Here is a 7480-nt window from a genome sequence, read left to right as displayed (position 1 = left end):
TGTGAGAATAAGATTAATGTACCAAGACCAAAGGAACTTCAGATTGTCAATTGTAAACAGCATCCAGAATCAAGTTAAGTAATTTCTATGCTTTTTATTATTTTAATAAATGTGTGTGAAAATTGATTAAGTTCTGTTTAAAGTTGGTCACCGTCAATCTGCTACTCTAAGCGTGCGAGTGGCATTTCTATCGTCTGACCTAACGGCAGAAGATAAACACGCCACACTAAGACCACGAGACATATTGCTGACACTCGCCTACTTCGTTAGAGCGACAAGTCAAATAATCTGATGGTGTGTGTACCGAAGGTCTTACAGTACGCACACCACCCTAGGTTTCAGTCCGGATAACCCAACCTTCTTCAGAATAACACTATCTATCGTTTGTCCATGGTGGACATCGTCAAGCTAAAACCACAAATCCATAAATTACCGTCAGAATGTAAAATTTATCTGGCACTGCCTCGGCCCCACTTCGCGACCGCGATGCGGCAGCCACGAGTGCTGTACTGGAACTGACCGTAGTGTCATGAGGCCCGCTTTTGAGGACACAATAAACTCGAATATTTGACTTCCAATAGCGTTAATTAGAGGATGTAAAATGTAGAATGGCAATGACAAGGAAAGCGTTTCTGAAGAAGAAAAATTTGTTAACATCGAGTATAGATTTAAATGTCAGGAAGTTGTTTCTGAAAGTATTTATATGGAAGTGAAACGTGGACGATAAATAGTTTAGACAAGAAGAGAATAGAAGCTTTCGAAATGTGGTGCTACAGAAGAATACTGAAGATTAGATAGGTAGATCACATAACTAATGAGGTATTGAATAGAATTGAGGAGAAGAGGAGCTTGTGGCATAATTTGACTAGAAGAAGGGATCGGTTGGTAGGACATGTTCTGAGACATCGAGGGATTACCAATTTAGTATTGGAGGGCAGCGTGGAGGATAAAAATCATAGAGGGAGACCAAGAGATGAATTCACTAAGCAGAGTCAGAAGGATGTAGGCTGCAGTACGTACTGGGAGATGAAGAAGCTTGTACAGGATAGAGTAGCATGGAGAGCTGCATCAAACCAATCTCTGGACTGAAGACCACAACAACAACAGCGGTAAAATACAAAGTTACTTCTTTTACATGCGGTGTAATGTAAGGTAATAAAGAGAGACTGAAGTAGTAAATCATGGAATAAAATCTTGAGTAGATAACGGACGCCAAAAAATAGGCAGTAGCGCAGCAACGGCGTAGTCAGGCCACAGGCAACTTTCACTCCGCGGGTGGCAGGGCGGGGGTGGTGTCAGCCTCCCACCGCCACGCACCGCCTGCGGCAGCCTCTGTGACGTGCTCGCCGTCTGGACCGCCGCTGCCTCTCACCGTCCACTCTACAACTGCCAGCACAGAGCTGATAGTTCACGCCAAAGATCCTCCATGTACGTTAAATTATGTCACCTACATGTTCACAATGTTAAAGATTGACGTCTTGGCAAACAGAACACAGCATCAGAATGAATCTTTCACTCTGCACCGAACTTTGCGCTTCTTTGAAACTTGAGGGCAGTTTATAACTGTGAGCCGGGCTGAGACTCGAATTCTAAAACTTGCAGGTCCGTTCACACAAACGCTGCTTATTGCGCATATACCGGTTGGAAACAATCCCGTAGCTAAGCCATACTCCGCAATATCCTTTCTTTTAGGAGTGCAGGTCCCGAGAGAAATGCAGGAAAACTTCAGTGAAGTTTGGAGAGAGGGGAGAGGTACTACTACAAAAAAGTGAAACTATGACGGCAGGTTGTGTGTCACGCCTGGCAAGTAGGAACGTTTTACGTGAAAGGCAAGGTTCCGGATTTGAAAGGTACTGCGGTGCACAGTTTTAATCTCCCAGCTAGTTTCAAGACAGCGCATAATCTATTGTAAGATGAAAGACTCATTCAGAATGTTATTTTCTAACTGCGAGCATCTCAACTTTCAATATTATCAACACTGAGGTAAATTTATTTATATAAAATGACGAAGCTCTCGAATGAGCTTAAAGTAGAATACGAACTTCTTCGCAACTTGACGTGTTCATATCTGCTTAATCTGAAAGTTGTATAAACTGTCAGAAAAATGATGCTATCGGCTATTTTGGGTCTTCTGGCGTTAGAATAACTTCCCGTGTAGACCAGAGGAGTGCTGTAGGTCTATTATTGTTCACAACACATAGGAATGGCATATTGCCTAATGTAGGGAGCCCCATGAGGATGTTCGCGGATGATGTTGTTGTATGTAGAAGAGTTGTTACTTTAGAAAATTGCAGCGGAATGCATTGACACTGTAGGGGTCCGGTGCTTGCCACTAGGTTTCGCACCTGATCCTCCACATAAACAAATGTATCGTGTCACGCATAAGTAAACAGGAAGATCCGTTACTGTTTGATTACACGATTGTCGGGTAACCACTGGCAACTGTCCAGTCCCTCTCATCTCCGACAACAAAGGTTCCTGTTGCACTACAAAACTATGCTGGGACGCTACACAACAGTCACATAGATTATATTTCTGAGAGTGATTTAAAGTGGAACGGTTGCATAAAACTTACCGTAGTGAAGGCAGATGCCAGGCTGACATTCGGTGGAAGAATCTTCAGTAAGCTTAGTCCAACCACGAAGGAGGTAGCGTACAAAATCCTTGCTAGACCGATATGCGAGTATTGCTCCTCAATGTGGGACCTTTACCAGGGATTATCGGTAGTAAAAATATTGAAGAACCAAAGAAGAGTTGTGCGTTTCGTCATTGGTTCGTTTAGTAAGCGCAACTCCGGTGGGAGATGTTATGAGATAGGGGCCATACGGTACGGTGTGATTTATTGTACATTCCTTTCTCATACATAATCGCGGTAGCAGTAAGACTGCAATGGGAATTCCTCTATTGGGCGGAGAGAGCAGATAGGTGGAATGAATACATTCAAAGCCTCTGTGAGGGGAGGGAGGGGGGAGGAAGGAGGAGGTCGGCCGCTGTGGCTGAGCACTTCTAGGCGCTACAGTCTGGAACCGCGCGACCGCTACGGTCGCAGGTTCGAATCCTACCTCGGGCATGGATGTGTGTTCGAATCCTACCTCGGGCATGGATGTCCTTAGGTTGGTTAGGTTTGAGTAGTTCTAAGTTCTAGGGGACTGATGACCTCATAAGTTAAGTCTCATAGCGCTCGGACTCATTTGGACCATTTTTTTGGGGGGGAGGAGCACTTGCCTGATGTCCTAGAGGAAAAAACAGGAGACGATAGGGAAGAGGGAATCCAGTATTAGAATTGGCAACAAAACGGCTATTCATGTTGGCGTGTAGAATATGTGAGACTGGTGATGTGACTTTCGGAAAAATGTCATCCACACTGTCACGCAAACAGCAAGAGCCGACAAGAATTATCGCACAATCAGCTTCATAGCTCATGCAACCAAGTTGCTGACAAAAATAATATACAGAAAAATGAAAAAGAAAATTGGGGATATGTTAGATGAGAATCAATGAGGAAGGGTAAAAGGCATCAGACAGGCAGTTCTGACGTAGCGGTTGATGATGGAAACAAGACCGAAGAAAAATCAAGGCAGTTTCATAGGATTTATCGACCTGAAGATAAGCGCTCAACAGTGTCAAATGGTACAAGATTTTAGAAATTCTGGGAAAAGTAGAGGTAAGCTACAGGGAAAGACGAGTAATATGCAATATGTTGAAAGTGCCTAATCAGTTTTTGTTACATGGTAATGTACAGTTATATTTACAGGTACTTTGTGTGCTAATGTGAAGTTGAACTCGTGATTAGAGAAACAGGTAAGATCATCAATGCAAAAGTTATTTAGAAATGCAACATTAAACCGTATACAGCAACGCTCGTGACAAGAGTACAGTCTGTTCTGTTAAATTTAAGAAAATTTTACTGTTAGTAATAATCACCACATTTTTGGAATCAAAAATTTTTACAGTTTCTAACAATGTTTGGCTTTGTGCAACTGAATTCAGACAAATGTGTTTTCCACGTTTTAACAGATGACACCGATGTGGGGGATCGGCAGTGGTGGGGGGTCGCTCATAATGCTGTAGGGGAAACGCCGAGTGCTGGAGGGAAAGTGCCACTCTAAACTGAAGCCTACACCCACTTTTTTTTTTTGGTAAATATTAAGTGGGGCCCCTCCACGCCCACACTTGCATGACGACAGTTCAAACCTACACATTTCTCTGGTCGCCGTGTCAAGATTTGCTTCTTTTGCCAAAACACTGCGGAGTTCACACTGTCACACCTCACCAACACACATGCAGGCACAATTGCGAAATAAATCTGAAACAGTGGTTTATTAAATTTATTAAGTGAGGAACCGAGGAAAAGTAAAGTCAGTATATGAAAAAGCACACCCTCGGTACAGAAAAAAGTGTAATGTCGTCACACTTGTTGTTCCAAACCCATAGCATTTCTCATTACACCAGCAATCGGTGACCCTTAAAAATTACATTCTTTCGCCGAAAAACTCTGTAGTTATTGAAATGGCACGTTAGATAATGAAGTTTTACGTAATAACGCTATGGTAGAATACTCTCCTCTTTCCGTGCTATCGTTTGCCAAAATTTTATTTCAATATCTGAAACCAATTATAAAATATGAGAATTGTTGTGGATATTTCACTCTGGCTTTATAGCTGGCGTGACGTGATCGCAAATGAGTGTGCTACATCAGATCTTGTTTCTAGAGATTGGTGACAAATGGATACCTCTACCGAAGTCTAAAAAAAATTCAATATATTGGCTAAATTTCATACGCAACAACATATTACGTAATATGCACCAAACGCAAAATCGTAGCGATGTCAATTTTTCATTGCACACAATACCGAATTTCACGAAGTGTCTGAATTTCACATAAATATCACAATAACTATGACCATTAACGAAATGATGGGCGGATCACCATGAACCTGGCATATAAAGCTATAAGTAAAGAAAAACTGAAATTCTTTTACCGAATAGTTTCTGTAAATTCGTTTGAGAAAGACTGAAGGGTGCGCGCCTCGATTCTGACAATGCTGATCGGCCGGAAGATGGAAAGCAGTTATCGGCTTGCCCTTCTGAACACACGAATGAACTCTCCCAGCGCTTTGGACGAAAACTGATCACTGCGCATCGATCACCGTATCCTGCGAGAGCTATAGTGACAGAATGGTCTTTTAAGACATCAGGGAATGACTTCCATGGTACTAGAGGGAGCTGCAGAAGGTAAAAAGTGAAAAGAGTAGAAGAAGAGAGACATTTGAATTCATTTAGCAAATAATTGAAGACGTATAATTGAAGACGGAATTGAAGAAGTTGTTTACAATTTGCAAATGTTACTCTGAGAGGAAAAGGTTGGCACAGGAAAGGAATTGGTGGCGGGCCACATCAAAGCAGTCAGACTGATGGCACAAAAATAAAAAAAAAACTCACAAAAAGGCCATGAAGTTAAAATCAGAGAGATTCTACGACATAGAAGGTTACCAGCAGTAGTTCTTTTCGCATACCACGCGAGCGTGTAACCGTAAAGGGGGGGGGGGAGAAGGAGGGGGCAATGACAGTGGCGCAGGAAGTGCCCTCCGTCACACACCGAAAGGTGGCACCTGAAGTTTAGATGTAGATTAAGCAACGTCGCTAGCAACTCCGTCTGAGGGGAACTTTTTCTCTCGCTAATGACTCCTCTGTTGTCAGAACATTACGCATGAATAAGAAGAGGGAATTATCTTCCGTGGCGAGAAGTATGTTTTCTCGTGACGTTTCATTAACTTCGTTCCCACATAGTTATAGGCCCCACGGCAGTTTTCAGTTCAACAGTTCATTTACAGCACCAGTAGCTTAATACTAATACCTCTATTATGTTCCTTTCTTAACTATATTCTCCTTATTTCTCTTCTAGATAATATGGGGAAAGCCTCACGCAGTGATGTTAAATTGACAAGCTTGTTAGATATTCGCAACTCTCGTATTGTGCTATTGCGAACAGAGGACTTTCTTTTCTTCTAAATGCACTCGAAAGACATAAGTGAAATTCGAAGTGCGACGTGCAAGACGCCATGGAAGTGACGCACGCTGAATAGGAGTTATCACCATTCAGAAATTTGGGGAAAGGAGCAACGTTCGAAATTGGCAGATTAGTCCATCTGAAAGAGGCGCGATTATAGTCGCTCGCAGATTCTGTACGTCCTTCGGTTAGATTTAGAACGAGTATCCGACCTATGTCAAACAGTGGATGAGCTACAAATTCGCTTCTTAGTCATTGGAGGACGGAAGTACAGGGTGGGAAAAACGAAACTGGACAGGAATTTTTTTGTGTCATCCTTCTGCGACTGGTTTGACGCGGCGCGCCACGAATTTCTCTCCTGTGCCAACCTTTTCATCCCAGAGCAGCACTTGCCAACCTACGTCCTCAATTATTTGCAGATGTATTCCAATCTCTGTCCTCATCTACAGCTCACATAAAACGTAGGCCAAGAGATCGACAAAAATTCGCCGTTATGCTTTTGGAGACACAGAATAGCTTTATGCGTTGCGCGCTTGTCATAGTAAAGATTGTGTGTCTGAATTCAATCTTTTCCATTCAGCGATCCACTTTCAAAAATTTGTATTTATGATGGTCACCTGCCCCTCATATGTACTTTCTCTTAAAAGTACTTGCCTTTGTTATGGTCAGCTAAATACTTGAACGTCATCCCATTCATATGTTCTATGGGAATAAAATAAATGGAGATACAATAATGTGAAATAATACATGTGCAAACCGTTCACATTCGCTGAATATTCAATGCAATGCCTGTATAGTGGCAAGTTAAAATTTGTGCCAGACAATTGTCAGTTGTCAGTGTATACTCCTAAGGATTTTATTTTCTTATTTTATTTATTTATTTAATTGGATCAAAGTGTGCCAATTTTCAAAGATGCATTTAAAATGGAATGGTAATGCTCTGAAATCAGTATGAAAATAAATAAAATTTAGTAGTTGCGCAATGACTTTTTCCCCTTATACAAACACTCTATGTCTGCTGAGAGAAAAATCAGCTAGGAAGGGACGCATCTGGTCGTATTTTGACATGAAACGATAAGCGACGTGATGTAACAGGAAACGTAATATAGCTGACCAAACAACAGGTTTCCATTGTTTCGTGATCCAATCACGATGTTCCCAGGCGCACTACAATCGTACCTGGCGGTGTCGCTGGGTCAGCCGGGTCGCACGCAAGGCACACTTTCGGTAGAGCCCCAGGTGCAAACGCTTTTGCCCTTCACAGCCGAACGTTTCCATGCCGCATGTGCCACAGTCTGCTATTTATTGTGCTTTACGTTGTTAAAACAACAATATAATTTGTATTCTGCAAACGTTATATATAACTTACGTTCGTTGCATATGCCAGTCTGGCTCTGTAACTTACGGGGTGAGTTGCAGACAACAGCGACTCCGTTTGAGATTAGATTAGTGCTTGGCATTACTACTACA

Source organism: Schistocerca nitens, chromosome 5 (assembly GCF_023898315.1).
Source record: "Schistocerca nitens isolate TAMUIC-IGC-003100 chromosome 5, iqSchNite1.1, whole genome shotgun sequence".
Taxonomy (NCBI): Eukaryota; Metazoa; Arthropoda; class Insecta; order Orthoptera; family Acrididae; genus Schistocerca; species Schistocerca nitens.
Note: the sequence above shows the minus strand (reverse complement) of the source record.